Source organism: Pseudophryne corroboree, chromosome 5 (assembly GCF_028390025.1).
Source record: "Pseudophryne corroboree isolate aPseCor3 chromosome 5, aPseCor3.hap2, whole genome shotgun sequence".
In the NCBI taxonomy this organism is placed as follows: Eukaryota; Metazoa; Chordata; class Amphibia; order Anura; family Myobatrachidae; genus Pseudophryne; species Pseudophryne corroboree.
The window spans coordinates 747,620,554-747,636,332 of record NC_086448.1 but is presented as its reverse complement, the minus strand read 5'-3'; positions in this window follow the sequence as shown (position 1 = coordinate 747,636,332).

Below are 15,779 nucleotides of genomic sequence, written 5' to 3'. Positions count from 1 at the left end.
CAGTCAGTAATAAGAGAGGATCCATTTAACACAGCACCTTGCTCTGATTTATGACCATTAATCTCCATCTGAGACAAGCCAGAGTCCAGGAGAAGTGAGCAGATAGAAATATAGGAAAGAGACTAATATCTTCCTCATTAGGAGACTATATTTCACCAATCTCCACCTAGTGACCTGCAATTAATTATTTAGACACTGTTGCATTGCATCTGGATTTATACTAGGACTATTTGAAATAATCCCGGTCAGGAACTTTACACCTTGCTTTGTAATCTCTAAGGAGAGTTCATACCAGGAATACATTTTTAGGTGATTGAAAGTTAGTATCACTGACCTGGTTTGGGAGTGTTGTGGACTCGGGGCTTCTTCCGATGACCGGGAAGAGGAACCGCTACTGGGTCGCAGTAGAGATGGCCGGATGTAGGTCTTCCTCATGCAGGATTAAGACGGCAAGCAGGAAGCACAGAGGAATTCTTGAAGGTCTCCTGAAAGACAAGACTTGTAGAAATACTGAAGGCTGAGGAACTGAGATATTGAAGGCACTGTGGTGTTGGAGACACTGTGGTGTTGGAGGCACTGAGGTGCTGGGAGTACAGGGAGTGCTGGGAGGCACTCGGAGGCACGAGGGTGCTTGGAGGCACGAGGGTGCTTGGAGGCACGAGGTAATTGGAGGCACGGAGGTGCTTGGAGGCACGGAGGTGCTTGGAGACACGAGGTGTTTGGAGGCACGGAGGTGCTTAGAGGCACGGAGGTGCTTGGAGGCACGAGGTGCTTGGAGGCAGGGAGGTGCTTGGAGGCACGAGGTAATTGGAGGCACGGAGGTGCTTGGAGGCACAGAGGTGTTTGGAGGCACCAAGGTGTTTGGAGGCACGAGGTGCTTGGAGGTACGGAGGTATTTGGAGACACCAAGGTGTTTGGAGGCACGAGGTGCTTGGAGGCACGGAGGTACTTGGAGGCACAGAGGTACTTGGAGGCACGGGGTGCTTGGAGGCACGGGGTGCTTGGAGGCACGGAGGTACTTGGAGGCACGGGTTGCTTGGAGGCACGGAGGTACTTGGAGGCACAGGGTGCTTGGAGGCACGGAGGTACTTGGAGGCACGGAGGTACTTGGAGGCACGGGGTGCTTGGAGGCACAGAGGTACTTGGAGGTACAGGATGCTTGGAGGCACAGGATGCTTGGAGGAACAGGATGCTTGGAGGAACAGGAGATCACAGGGACGAGGGAGCTCTGGAATCACAGCTTCCGCAGGAGAAACGAAGATACTCAGGCACCGGATCTCTGCCTGGTGTCTGGTTTTAAATCCCCCGCCCTAGCCTGATTGGCGGAGCAGGCAGGTGACGTCAGACCTGCTCCGCCTCCTTGCCCTCGCTCATGATGGCGGCGTCCTCGCTTCCGGGAAGCCGCCGGAGGGACGCGCCGACCCGCCGCCGAAGCCGGAGACCGCCAGGAGAAGAGAGGTGCCGGGCAGACCAGGCCACCCGCAGGGACAAGCGCGGTCGCCGCTGCCCGAGGTGCGTGACAGTACCCCCTCCTCCAGGAGTGGCCCCTGGACACTTCCCGGGCTTAGTCGGATGTCTGGAGTGGAAGATCCGAACCAGACGAGGAGCCGTTACTTCAGTAGCCTCAATCCAACTTCTCTCCTCAGGACCATAACCCTTCCAGTCCACCAAGTACTGTAATTTTTTATGAAGATAACGAGAGTCAAGAATAGCTTTGATTTCAAACTCCGCTCCAGCTTCTGCCACTACAGACGTTGGCCTAGGGAATGCTGAGTGGAACCGATTCAGAATGAGGGGACGGAGTAGAGAAACATGAAAGGCGTTAGGTATTCGAAGATGGGCAGGCAAACCCAGTTTACAGACCACAGGATTTAAGACTTGTAGCACCGGATAAGGACCGATGAACCTTGGAGCGAATTTCATGGTGGGCACCTTCAACCGGAGATTACGTGTGGACAGCCATACCCTGTCCCCAACTTTATATTGAGGTGCGGCTCGCCGTTTCTTATCTGCGAAGAACTTGTACCGGACAGAAACCTTCTTAAGATTAGCATGAACCTTTCTCCAAATTTGTCCAAAGTGTTGTAGAGTGGACGCTACAGCAGGAACCTCTACTATCGGAAGGCTTGGAAATTCTGGAACACGGGGATGGAACCCGTAGTTGACGAAGAATGGTGATTCCCCAGTGGAAGAATGAAACAAATGGTTATGGGCAAACTCCGCCCAAGGCAACAACTCCACCCAGTTGTCCTGTGAAGGAGAGAGATACAAACGAAGAAAAGTCTCTAGATCTTGATTGACTCGTTCCGTTTGACCATTTGTTTGGGGATGAAAAGCGGACGAAAACTTAAGTTTAATTTGTAGGGTTGAACAGAGGGCTTTCCAAAACCTGGCGGTGAACTGTACTCCACGGTCAGAAACAATCTCTTGTGGCAACCCATGCAAACGAAAATGTTCTCGGATAAACAGTAGAGCCAGTTTCGGAGCTGTCGGAAGACCAGTCAAAGGCACAAAGTGTGCCATCTTCGAAAAACGGTCAATGATAACCCAAACGGTGTTGCAACCCTTGGAACAGGGCAAGTCAGTGATGAAGTCCATGGAAATGTGAGTCCAGGGTCTCACAGGGATAGGCAGAGGACGAAGTAACCCTGCAGGAGGCAGACGAGGAGATTTATGTTGTGTGCATTGGGGACAAGAATTAACGCAATCTTGTACATCCTTCCTCATGGTGTTCCACCAGTAAGACCTTTGCAGAAACTTGTACATCTTCTGGGCACCGGGATGACCGGAAAACTTGGAGTTATGAACCCACAGTAGTATTCCTGGACGGAATCTAGCTGGTACGGACATTCTTCCAGGAGGAGGAGCTGGAGTAGTTAAAGCAGCAGAGACAGAAACTGGATTCAGAATTAAACCCCGCTCAGGAGGTTCATCCTCGTCTGTGGAAACTTGTGAACGGGAAAGCGCATCTGCTTTAATATTGAGAGTCCCGGCCCGGTACTTGATAATGAACGAGAATCGGGAAAAGAAAAGTGCCCATCTCGCCTGGCGAGGATTCAAGCATTGTGCAGATTTGATGTACAGCAAATTCTTGTGATCCGTGTAGATGGTAAACACATGTTTAGCCCCTTCCAGAAGATATCTCCATTCTTCCAAGGCAGATTTGATAGCCAAGAGTTCCTGGTCTCCAATAGTGTAATTTCGTTCGGCCGGAGAGAATTTACGAGAATGGAAGCCACACGGATGTAATTTCTTATCAGAGGAGTACTGGGAGAGAACAGCCCCAACCCCGACTGAAGATGCATCAACTTCTAAGAAGAAGGGTTCATCGAAATTTGGTTGTTGGAGAACTGGAGCCGTCATGAAAGCTAACTTTAAGTGAGAAAAAGCTACAATGGCTTCCGGAGGCCACAAACTTGGATTAGAACCCTTCCTCGTCAGGGCGGTAATGGGCGCAACAATGGTGGAGAAACCCTTAATGAATTTCCTGTAGTAGTTCGCAAAGCCCAGGAACCTTTGTATTGCTTTCAAAGAAAGAGGCTGAGTCCAGTCACGAATGGCAGACAGCTTTTCCGGATCCATGCGAAGCTCCGTCCCCGAGATGATATAACCGAGGAACGGAATAGATGTTACTTCAAAGGTACATTTGGAAAGTTTGGCATAGAGATGATTCTCTCGTAAACGGTGGAGCACCTCTTTGACTTGAGTCCTGTGTTCGACAAGATTCTTGGAAAAGATCAGTATGTCGTCCAAATATACCACAACACTCTGATACAGCATGTCACGAAAGATTTCATTGACGAATCCCTGGAAAACCGCGGGAGCATTACTAAGACCAAACGGCATCACCAAGTATTCGTAATGCCCATCTCGGGTATTAAAGGCAGTCTTCCATTCATCCCCCTCTCGGATGCGTATAAGATTATAAGCTCCCCTCAAGTCGAGTTTGGAAAAAATGCGGGCACCACGAACCCTATCAAATAATTCTGTGATTAGTGGCAAGGGGTATTTATTCTTAATAGTAATGTCGTTTAAGCCACGGTAGTCGATGCATGGTCTCAACCCCCCCATCCTTTTTCTTCACGAAAAAGAAGCCCGCACCAGCAGGGGAGGAAGAGGGGCGAATAAATCCCTTGAGCATATTGGACTTAATATACTCCGACATGGCTTGAGTCTCGGGAAGAGACAGAGGATATGTGCGACCACGGGGTGGCGTCTTCCCTGGGACAAGGTCAATAGGGCAGTCCCAAGGCCTGTGAGGTGGTAACAGGTCAGCAGCTTGTTCCGAAAATACGTCCTTGTACCCTTGATATGCCTCCGGAATGTGCTCTTCATCCGTTTTGGAGGTGACACGGAGCGGACAAACAGGAGTAAGACAATTAGTGTGACAAAAGGAACTCCAGGACAGAATTTGTGACGACTTCCAGTCGATGTGGGGATTATGACTTTTTAGCCAAGGCATTCCAAGAACTAGATCATGGGGCATTTCTGGGATTACCAAGAGTTCCAAATCTTCCTGATGTAGAGCCCCGACCTGCAGCTTAACTGGCCCCGTGCGCCACATTATAAGACCTTTGGAAATTCTAGTCCCGTTGATAGCCGTCAGTGAAATTGGCCGCTCGATAGGCCGTAACTTTAAACCCAAGCTTTGGGCACAGAAGGAAGAAATGAAGTTCCCTGCAGCTCCGGAATCCAATAGGGCTTCACAAGACTTGGAGACTGAATCGGAGACTAGAGTTACTGGAAGCAAACAGTCCGAAGTTGGAGAAGCTTTTGTCGTAACCCCCAGCTTGACTCCTCCGGAACAAGCTAGGCCTGCCCGTTTCCCGGACGAGATTTACAAGATTTAAGAAAATGATCCGCGGCTCCACAGTAAAGGCAGAGTTTACCCTCACGACGACGCTGTCGTTCTTCCGGAGACAGTCGGGATCGGTTAATTTGCATGGGCTCATCTGAGCTAGGTGAGGCCACCGGTCTAGGAGTAGGATTCCGGAACCTGGAACGATCCGGACGGCTACGTTCTCTTCCACGCTCCTGCATCCGAAGATCCACCTTGACGCAAAGAGAAATCAGATCTTCTAATGGATCCGGCAGATCTCTGGTAACCAGCTCATCTTTCAGCCGGTCGGAAAGACCGTTCCAGAAGGCAGCTCTCAGGGCGTCATTATTCCAGCGTAGTTCGGAAGCAATGGTCTGGAAATGAACCACGTACTGACCCACGGAACGGGCGCCCTGTCGAACACGGAGCAAGTCGGAAGAAGCAGTGGTCATTCTGCCGGGTTCGTCGAAAATCCTTCGAAAGGACGAGATGAAGTTGGTATAGTTGGAAACCATGGGATCAGATCGTTCCCATAATGGAGACACCCAATCCAAAGCAGAACCTTCCAACAGAGAAATAATATATGCTACCTTGGACCGGTCTGTAGGAAAGTTGTGTGCAAGTAGCTCGAAATGTACCTCGCATTGGTTCAAGAAACCACGACAATTTTTAGGATTCCCATTATAGCGGGACGGAGTAGGCAGCTGAAGGCGTGGAGTGATACCGGCCGATGGTTGAACATTGCTGGCAACGGCAACTGGTGCGACTACTGGAACAGGTGCCGGAATTACTGAGGCTAGAGACGCCTGAATCTGATCCAGATGCCCGGACAACTGCTGGAGGTACTGCATCACCTGGCCTTGTGCCGCTTCCTGACTTTGTACTCGAGAAGCCAGGTTCTGGATGGCACTTGAGTCCGTGTTCCGATTCCCCGGGTCCATGGGCCTGAGTATACTATCACTGACCTGGTTTGGGAGTGTTGTGGACTCGGGGCTTCTTCCGATGACCGGGAAGAGGAACCGCTACTGGGTCGCAGTAGAGATGGCCGGATGTAGGTCTTCCTCATGCAGGATTAAGACGGCAAGCAGGAAGCACAGAGGAATTCTTGAAGGTCTCCTGAAAGACAAGACTTGTAGAAATACTGAAGGCTGAGGTACTGAGATATTGAAGGCACTGTGGTGTTGGAGACACTGTGGTGTTGGAGGCACTGAGGTGCTGGGAGTACAGGGAGTGCTGGGAGGCACTCGGAGGCACGAGGGTGCTTGGAGGCATGAGGTGCTTGGAGGCACGAGGTAATTGGAGGCACGGAGGTGCTTGGAGGCACGAGGTGTTTGGAGGCACGGAGGTGCTTAGAGGCACGGAGGTGCTTGGAGGCACAGAGGTGCTTGGAGGCACGAGGTGCTTGGAGGCACGAGGTGCTTGGAGGCAGGGAGGTGCTTGGAGGCACAAGGTAATTGGAGGCACGGAGGTGCTTGGAGGCACAGAGGTGTTTGGAGGCACCAAGGTGTTTGGAGGCACGAGGTGCTTGGAGGTACGGAGGTATTTGGAGACACCAAGGTGTTTGGAGGCACGAGGTGCTTGGAGGCACGGAGGTACTTGGAGGCACAGAGGTACTTGGAGGCACGGGGTGCTTGGAGGCACGGAGGTACTTGGAGGCACGGGTTGCTTGGAGGCACGGAGGTACTTGGAGGCACGGGGTGCTTGGAGGCACGGAGGTACTTGGAGGCACGGAGGTACTTGGAGGCACGGGGTGCTTGGAGGCACAGAGGTACTTGGAGGTACAGGATGCTTGGAGGCACAGGATGCTTGGAGGAACAGGATGCTTGGAGGAACAGGAGATCACAGGGACGAGGGAGCTCTGGAATCACAGCTTCCGCAGGAGAAACGAAGATACTCAGGCACCGGATCTCTGCCTGGTGTCTGGTTTTAAATCCCCCGCCCTAGCCTGATTGGCGGAGCAGGCAGGTGACGTCAGACCTGCTCCGCCTCCTTGCCCTCGCTCATGATGGCGGCGTCCTTGCTTCCGGGAAGCCGCCGGAGGGACGCGCCGACCCGCCGCCGAAGCCGGAGACCGCCAGGAGAAGAGAGGTGCCGGGCAGACCAGGCCACCCGCAGGGACAAGCGCGGTCGCCGCTGCCCGAGGTGCGTGACAGTTAGCTATACCACATAGACTATCACACCTTTTGGATGGTAAGAGGAAAGTTATAAGTGCACCAACATCAGAGTACTCCAACTAACTGAGTGGGTAGAACTAATTGACACTGGGTGTGAAATACATGTATTTCAGGTATATATTGAAGTGCTATTAATGTTATATTCAGCGTTGACATATAGTGTATTGTAGTTGCTGCATCCATTGATTATTGCTTATATTGAGTACATTGTCCAAGTAAAATTGTATTGTTTGATTAAGAAGACACAAAGAAAGCAGATTCCGGTTCAATAAAAGAAACACATTTATTGTTTTAAAGTGTCATTTGTGGTTGTTGACATATTGCATATTGTGACATCAAAAGTGGGCTAATTAAATACAGTTAACTCACCTCTCCGCAAAGATAATTAAGAAGATCTGTCCTCTGCAAGTGAAGATCAAAGGTTCTGTTAAGCTCCATTAGCAAGGTTGCTTATTCATTTACTTACCTGACCATTACAAGAGAGGTACAAAGGGTGACTGATGGAGGGGAGGAGAGGCGTAGGGCTGATAGAGCGAATGAGTGAGTGAGAGGTACAAAGGGTGAGAGACGGAAGGGAGGAGAGGTGTAGGGCTGATAGAGGGAATGGAGTGAGTGAGAGGTAGAAAAGGGTGAGAGACGGAAGGGAGGAGAGGTGTAGGGCTGATAAAGGGAAGGAGTGAGAGGAACAAATGGTGAGAGAGAGAGGAGAGGTGTAGGGCTGATAGAGGGAAGGAGTGAGTGGGAGGTACAAAGGGTGAGAGAGGGAGGAGAGGTGTAGGGCTGATAGAGGGAAGGAGTGAGTGAGAGGTAGAAAAGGGTGAGAGATGGAAGGGAGGAGAGGTGTAGGGCTGATAGAGGGAAGGAGTGAGAGGTACAAATGGTGAGAGAGGGAGGAGAGGTGTAGGGCTGATAGAGGGAAGGTGTGAGTGAGGTACAAAGGGTGAGAGAGGGAGGGAAGGAGAGAGAAGAGAAAAAGAAGGAGGGAGTGAGAGGTACAAAGGGTGAGATAGGGAGGAGAGGTGTAGGGCTGATAGAGAGAAGGAGTGAGTGAGAGGTAGAAAAGGGTGAGAGACGGAAGGGAGGAGAGGTGTAGGGCTGATAGAGGGAAGGAGTGAGTGAGAGGTACAAAGGGTGAGAGACGGAAGGGAGGAGAGGTGTAGGGCTGATAGAGGGAATGGAGTGAGTGAGAGGTAGAAAAGGGTGAGAGACGGAAGGGAGGAGAGGTGTAGGGCTGATAAAGGGAAGGAGTGAGAGGTACAAATGGTGAGAGAGAGAGGAGAGGTGTAGGGCTGATAGAGGGAAGGAGTGAGTGGGAGGTACAAAGGGTGAGAGAGGGAGGAGAGGTGTAGGGCTGATAGAGGGAAGGAGTGAGAGGTAGAAAAGGGTGAGAGATGGAAGGGAGGAGAGGTGTAGGGCTGATAGAGGGAAGGAGTGAGAGGTACAAATGGTGAGAGAGGGAGGAGAGGTGTAGGGCTGATAGAGGGAAGGTGTGAGTGAGGTACAAAGGGTAAGAGAGGGAGGGAAGGAGAGAAGAGAAAAAGAAGGAGGGAGTGAGAGGTACAAAGGGTGAGATAGGGAGGGGAGGAGAGGTGTAGGGCTGATAGAGAGAAGGAGTGAGTGAGAGGTAGAAAAGGGTGAGAGACGGAAGGGAGGAGAGGTGTAGGGCTGATAGAGGGAAGGAGTGAGTGAGAGGTAGAAAAGGGCGAGAGACAGAAGGGAGGAGAGGTGTAGGGTTGATAGAGGAAGGAGTTAGAGGTACAAATGGTGAGAGAGAGAGGAGAAGTGTAGTGCTGATAGAGGGAAGAAGTGAGTGAGAGGTAGAAAAGGGTGAGAGATGGAAGGGAGGAGAGGTGTAGGGCTGATAGAGGGAAGTAGTGAGTGAGAGGTAGAAAAGGGTGTGAGACGGAAGGGAGGAGAGGTGTAGGGCTGATAGAGGGAAGGAGTGAGTGAGAGGTAGAAAAGGGTGAGAGATGGAAGGGAGGAGAGGTGTAGGGCTGATAGAGGGAAGGAGTGAGTGAGAGGTAGAAAAGGGTGAAAGATGGAAGGGAGGAGAGGTGTAGGGCTGATAGAGGAAGGAGTAAGAGGTACAAATGGTGAGAGAGAGAGAGGAGAGGTGTAGGGCTGATAGAGAGAATGAGTGAGTGAGAGGTAGAAAAGGGTGAGAGACGGAAGGGAGGAGAGGTGTAGGGCTGATAGAGGGAAGGAGTGAGAGGTACAAATGGTGAGAGAGAGGAGAGGTGTAGGGCTGATAGAGGAAAGGAGTGAGTAAGAGGCACAAAGGAGAGAGAAGGAGAAGAGAAAAAGAAGGAGGGAGTGAGAGGTACAAAGGGTGAGATGGGGAGGAGAGGTGAAGGGCTGATGGAAGGAGAGAGTGAGAGATAAAGGAGTGAGAGATTGAAGGAGAATCAAAAGTCCAGGATTAAAGAGGTATAGAGGCTAGAAGAGGTGCAGGAGGTAAATAAGGAATGGAGGAAGAGGAACAAGTCTGGCATGTGAGACATTAAGGAAAGATTAAATAAAACAGACATGGGGAAGAGGTGGATGGACACAGGGGTAATAGGGACCACAGGTTGGATAACTTTAGTCAGAGAATGTTTTTTTTTTAAATACTGTATAGTGTTAAAAATGATCTAAAATTAATTTCACGTTATCTAAAGCTTTAGGGGTTCTAGGTGTACCTCAGACTCCCGAGCATCCTATTTAGTTTGCCATACGTCCGCTTCAAAATTTCCACTTCGGCCACTGTATATAAATAAAGGCTCTACATTACTGAACTGAATAATATGTGAAATAATAACAGGAAAGTTTTCGAATAATGAAAGTATTTCAAGTTATAGCATTGAAGATCAGAATACACATCATCATAATTGTAGGAGTAGGAAGCATGTAATATAAATGCCTGCAGGCACAGAGCGCTTTTGAAATGTACAATAGTATTGTACAGCGAGCAAGATGCAATCAGCCAGTGAATGAGTGAAGGTTGTGGAACAAAGATGCTGACGAGTTACTCTTATGCAGCTGCCACAATATGCCTGGTACTAGGTTGATGTGTGGGGGTGGGAGGGGGGGGCATGCAACCTGTCTTCAAACGGAAAAGAGATCTGTGCAATGTGCTTGGAAATGGGGGTCATGTGATATGACTTGCATATAGAGGGGGTGTGGTATCTATGCAATGTGCCTGGCACTGGGTTTGAGTGGTGCACACTTGGGATGCCGATATTTTTGTAGCTGAGCGGTTATCGGAAGACTGCACATTCGCTGCCATAAGCTACTTTAGCAATGCCGCTTGCAGCGAGGATTTATTCTCATAGTGATTGACAGGGACTGTTTGGGGGAGGTAATGGGGAGTGGCAGCAAAAATGCAGATGTGTCACGACCATTCTCAAAGGAACAGAGAATTTGATGGCAGATAACCATTTGGCCCATCTATTCTAACATCTTAGGGTTAGGTTATTAGGGTTAGGGGGTTGGTTTGGGTATTAGTGTTAATGTTAGGGTACTAGGATTAATTATGAGGGTATTAGTGTTAGCAATTAGGAGGGTTAGGGTATTACTGTTAAAAGTTAAGATTAAGGGTCAGGTTTAGGGTAATAATGTTAGGGTACTAGTGTTAGGGGTTAGGATTAAGGGGGAGGGTTAGGGTATATGAACAGAATACTCAGGTCCAGGTCAATGAAGTCCAGCTGGGGAGAGTGTCCATGGTATAGAGCAAGAGCTGGTAGGGAAAGACTTAAAACATCCAGAGGTGTTATCTCCTTGCAATGTCCAAGCAGGGTGCAAGTAGTGTCCAAGACATGGACAGAGCAGGTGTTTGAATTGGAGAGAGGTCCAGTTTCTTCAGTTATTTTACAGTAGTAGAGATTTTTGGCTGACTGTTTTCCTCCTTTTTAACTCCTGTATAACTTTAATAATGCTTTACATGTAAAAACACTTATACAATTTAAAAAACACCCATTTAAAAAAGAAAAAACACTGCTGCAGCCCATATAATGGCTGCAGTCTATACATTCATTCTTAAATAGTGTCACAAACTAGAGATGAGCAGGTTCGGTTCTCGGAGAACCAAACCCACCCGAACATTGAGGTCTGAGCGGGGATCTGAGACCAGCTTAGGACTTCCCACCTTACTCGGATCCAAAAGCGGGGCCGAACGTCATCTTCCCGCTGTCAGATTCTCGTGTGTTTTGTATTTTATATAAGTCCTGTGCACCAGCGCCATCTTCTCCCCGGCTGTGGAGAGAGTACTGGACTGGACGGACAAGTAGGGAAGACGCGGTTCTACTTTACACCGGCAGACAATTTCCATAGGGTTGCTCAAAAGTTCAGCTGATGTCCGCTTGATGGTGCACTTTCGTGTGCACAACAGCGGCTTAGAGCTGCAGCTGAGGGACGCCTCAATAGACAGCCCATCACCTGCTTGCCACTTTAAAACATCGGCCAGCCTCCTGGGATCTCGTGGATTCCTGCAAGTCATTGACTATTACATTTACCCTAAAGACTCTGAACAGGGGCTATAAACAATTAGAAAAATTAGATGATGAAGGTCATGCTATCAATTTAATGGATGGTGGTTGGGAGGAGGCATAATTCTTAAATACACTTTCATTAAAGTAGTTATAATATCCAATGTATACTAATATGCAGTTTATACAAACCAAGTCTCAATGAATAAGATAACAAGTTAAAATGAATCTTTACCAATTGAGGTATTCATTTTCCGGTTGTGGTGCGTTATAGTCATGCAGCCCATTTAAGATATTTAATTGACTGGGTGCATGGTACTAGCGAATACGCAAATACGTCACTTGAATCTCAGCTATCGGGAGATTCAAGCACTGCTAGTTTTCTCCATGCTCGTGATCAGGACATCCCACTTATTTTTCGAGACAACTCTCTTCTCTGGACTACGAGAAAGGTCTGGCACATTTTGAGACACAAAAATGGGTTTAATGCTCATTTCTCCATACACCTCCCCTTCTGCAAAAACCCAGGCTTCCAGGGCGGCATGGCAGCTCACCTCTTCACAATGTGGAGGCTAGGAGGAATCACTTCAATTGGACATTTAATTCATTCAAAAGACAAAAGACCTCTCACATTCTTAGAAGCAGTAGCTAGGTTTGAAATTCTTCAATCTTATCCAGTGGCATTTTTACAAGCACAACACTATGGGGGTCATTCCGAGTTGATCGTAGTTGTGCTAAATTTAGCACAGCTACGATCATCTTCCCTGACATGCGGGGGGACGCCCAGCACAGGGCTAGTCCGCCCCGCATGTCAGTCCGCCCCCCCCACCTGCACAAATACAAAAGCATCGCACAGCGGCGATGCTTTTGTATCTGTGGAGTAACTCCCGGCCAGCGCAGCTCCTAAGGCTGGCCGGGAGTTGATCGTCGCTGCCACTGGCCGCAGCTGCTGCATGAGACGCCACGCAGCCGCCGCAGCCCGCCCCCTCAATGGTCCGGCCACGCCTTCATTGGCCGGACCACGCCCCCTAAATGGCGGCTTAACGCCACCGTCCAGCCCCCTCCCATCCTGCGACCACCTCTGCCTGTCAATTAGGCAGAGGCGATCGCTACTAAACGACGGCCTTCGGCCGACCGGCATGCGCAATTCCGACCCGACCGCTGCGCTGCGATAAACTGCAGCGAGCGATCGGGTCGGAATGACCCCCCTATATCTCTACCGTGCTGAGGGAACTTAAAGGTCTAGATTGGGATAACCCTTTACATATTCTTATTCGTCAAGGATCTTCTCAAAAACAGGCGATTTCCTCTCACTATGTATTCCTAGGAAATCCCATTGATCATACTGCCTCACAATCAAGGATGAGCCAGTGGTTAGCTTTCTCGTCTCAGGACCTCTTACGGTTTCTTAATATTTCATGTAAACTCTTATCCTCTAGTATGTACCAATAACTAAATTTTAACGTAATACATACATTTCTCCTAATAGACAGTTTCTCATGGGCTTAGTCCCATCTGATAGTTGTCCCAAATGTTCTCGGGGCCTTGCAGATTTGTACCATTGCTTTTGGGACTGTCCAGTAATTAGAGGCTTTTGGACACAGGTCAAACGCGATGCAGAAAATGCTTTAATTAACTATGTCCCTCTTTCCCCAGAATGGGCTATTTTTGGATTCCCCACAAAATCTCAATGTATTACTAAGGGAGGGAAGAAGTTGCTCTTAGCCATTAGCTCAGCTGCCAAAAACACAATATTGCAAAACTGGATAAATCCTAACCCCCCGTCCTTTTCCCTTTATAAAGAAATATTACATAATATTTTTAGAATGGACTGGGTGGAAACTATGTTCGGAAAAAAAAAGCGGGTAGGTCCGTTCTTAAATGTCTGGGAAAGCTACATAGCAATGCAAACTGTCTTAGTACACGAGGGAATCCACAAAAGCTTACGTCTGACTTCATGGTATGGATTAAGTATCCGAGATGGGGATCCGCCCATTATTCTCGACTAATTGATTCCCCTACATTTTATTTTGGGGTGGGTTGTGAACGCCACACATCCTCCTGAATCTAAAGTGATATTGTGCATTATACATTACGCAAATATTACATAATGTTTTATTGCTCTTATTGCGATCGGTTGATAGCTAAGAAATGACGCTACACGATGACATATGTAATGTTAATATTTTATTGTACTCTCTCTGAACATATGTCTTGTGAATGATAGGTCTTTAATGATGCTTCAAAAAAAAAAAGAAAAAAAAAGAGAATCTTTAATTCATAACTACTGTTATGAATTAAAGATTCTCTCTAGAGATGAGCGCCTGAAATTTTTCGGGTTTTGTGTTTTGGTTTTGGGTTCGGTTCCGCGGCCGTGTTTTGGGTTCGAACGCGTTTTGGCAAAACCTCACCGAATTATTTTTGTCGGATTCGGGTGTGTTTTGGATTCGGGTGTTTTTTTCCAAAAACACTAAAAAACAGCTTAAATCATAGAATTTGGGGGTCATTTTGATCCCAAAGTATTATTAACCTCAAAAACCATAATTTCCACTCATTTTCAGTCTATTCTGAATACCTCACACCTCACAATATTATTTTTAGTCCTAAAATTTGCACCGAGGTCGCTGTGTGAGTAAGATAAGCGACCCTAGTGGCCGACACAAACACCGGGCCCATCTAGGAGTGGCACTGCAGTGTCACGCAGGATGTCCCTTCCAAAAAACCCTCCCCAAACAGCACATGACGCAAAGAAAAAAAGAGGCGCAATGAGGTAGCTGTGTGAGTAAGATTAGCGACCCTAGTGGCCGACACAAACACCGGGCCCATCTAGGAGTGGCACTGCAGTGTCACGCAGGATGGCCCTTCCAAAAAACCCTCCCCAAACAGCACATGACGCAAAGAAAAAAAGAGGCGCAATGAGGTAGCTGACTGTGTGAGTAAGATTAGCGACCCTAGTGGCCGACACAAACACCGGGCCCATCTAGGAGTGGCACTGCAGTGTCACGCAGGATGGCCCTTCCAAAAAACCCTCCCCAAACAGCACATGATGCAAAGAAAAAAAGAGGCGCAATGAGGTAGCTGACTGTGTGAGTAAGATTAGCGACCCTAGTGGCCGACACAAACACCGGGCCCATCTAGGAGTGGCACTGCAGTGTCACGCAGGATGTCCCTTCCAAAAAACCCTCCCCAAACAGCACATGACGCAAAGAAAAAAAGAGGCGCAATGAGGTAGCTGTGTGAGTAAGATTAGCGACCCTAGTGGCCGACACAAACACCGGGCCCATCTAGGAGTGGCACTGCAGTGTCACGCAGGATGTCCCTTCCAAAAAACCCTCCCCAAACAGCACATGACGCAAAGAAAAAAAGAGGCGCAATGAGGTAGCTGACTGTGTGAGTAAGATTAGCGACCCTAGTGGCCGACACAAACACCGGGCCCATCTAGGAGTGGCACTGCAGTGTCACGCAGGATGTCCCTTCCAAAAAACCCTCCCCAAACAGCACATGACGCAAAGAAAAAAAGAGGCGCAATGAGGTAGCTGACTGTGTGAGTAAGATTAGCGACCCTAGTGGCCGACACAAACACCGGGCCCATCTAGGAGTGGCACTGCAGTGTCACGCAGGATGGCCCTTCCAAAAAACCCTCCCCAAACAGCACATGATGCAAAGAAAAAAAGAGGCGCAATGAGGTAGCTGACTGTGTGAGTAAGATTAGCGACCCTAGTGGCCGACACAAACACCGGGCCCATCTAGGAGTGGCACTGCAGTGTCACGCAGGATGTCCCTTCCAAAAAACCCTCCCCAAACAGCACATGACGCAAAGAAAAAAAGAGGCGCAATGAGGTAGCTGTGTGAGTAAGATTAGCGACCCTAGTGGCCGACACAAACACCGGGCCCATCTAGGAGTGGCACTGCAGTGTCACGCAGGATGTCCCTTCCAAAAAACCCTCCCCAAACAGCACATGACGCAAAGAAAAAAAGAGGCGCAATGAGGTAGCTGACTGTGTGAGTAAGATTAGCGACCCTAGTGGCCGACACAAACACCGGGCCCATCTAGGAGTGGCACTGCAGTGTCACGCAGGATGTCCCTTCCAAAAAACCCTCCCCAAACAGCACATGACGCAAAGAAAAAAAGAGGCGCAATGAGGTAGCTGACTGTGTGAGTAAGATTAGCGACCCTAGTGGCCGACACAAACACCGGGCCCATTTAGGAGTGGCACTGCAGTGTCACGCAGGATGTCCCTTCCAAAAAACCCTCCCCAATCAGCACATGATGCAAAGAAAAAGAAAAGAAAAAAGAGGTGCAAGATGGAATTATCCTTGGGC